This window comes from Tupaia chinensis, unplaced genomic scaffold, assembly GCF_000334495.1.
Source record: "Tupaia chinensis unplaced genomic scaffold, TupChi_1.0 Scaffold000387_1, whole genome shotgun sequence".
In the NCBI taxonomy this organism is placed as follows: Eukaryota; Metazoa; Chordata; class Mammalia; order Scandentia; family Tupaiidae; genus Tupaia; species Tupaia belangeri.
In genome coordinates this window covers 2,742,520-2,743,289 of record NW_006159889.1, presented here as the reverse complement: position 1 = coordinate 2,743,289, position 770 = coordinate 2,742,520, and the positions used below count along the sequence as shown (strand labels likewise).

Sequence of the window (770 nt, the reverse complement as noted above, 5' to 3'; positions counted from 1 at the left end):
CCACGGTTTGAATCCCGGAGCTAGTGGCTTGCTTTCTCACTTTCCCTTTCTCTCTCTCTCTCTTTCTGGTCAAATTTTAAAATAGTAACAATAAATACATAAGTTACATAAGTCTTTAAAAAATAATTATTGAAAAAAAATACATATATAAACACAGGGCGGGCCTCATGATCTAGTGGGTAAGGGGTTTGGATCCCACATAGCCAACCTGTGATTTGAGTCCCAGCTCCAGCAGCTTGAAAAAAACACCAGATGCGTATGTGTCTGTGCGCAAAATCCCACTAGGGTGGAGAAATGGAGGAGAAGGGACTGTGGCATGACCAACCTCATTCAGGGGTCTTTCTCCTCTCCCTGTCTTTGTTTCTTTCTGGAGAGTGCACACACTGCCACAGCCTGATGATGAAAAGACCTGGAATCCCGAGGGGAAGTGGATTGAGAGAATTGAGAAAGGACAGACAGAAAAATCAGGGATCAAGCAGTTCCTGTGTCTCTGTGTAGAGAACACAGGGCCATGGCCCTGGGTCATTCTGTGCTTTAGCATCTCTGTGTGGAGTGAAGTTAAATTTAAAAAAATCAAAATCAGCTCTTTAAAAAAAAAGAACTATTTTATTTAACTTTATTTCATTTATTTATTTTAATTTGATCAGAGAGGGACAGAGTGAGAGTGAGAGAGAAAAAGGGAAAGTGAGAAAGCAAGTCACTAGGACTCGAACCATGGTTGGCCATGTAGGAGTCCAGCATCCTTAACCACCACGCCACCTGCTGACCCC

General features: G+C 42.6%; 1 protein-coding gene across 1 annotated transcript in view; it reads left to right on the top strand.

Moving 5' to 3' along the window:
* Positions 1–770, top strand: part of ZSWIM5 (zinc finger SWIM-type containing 5) — a gene marked incomplete in the record, with an annotated part of 174,855 nt that overhangs the window by 164,072 nt on the left and 10,013 nt on the right.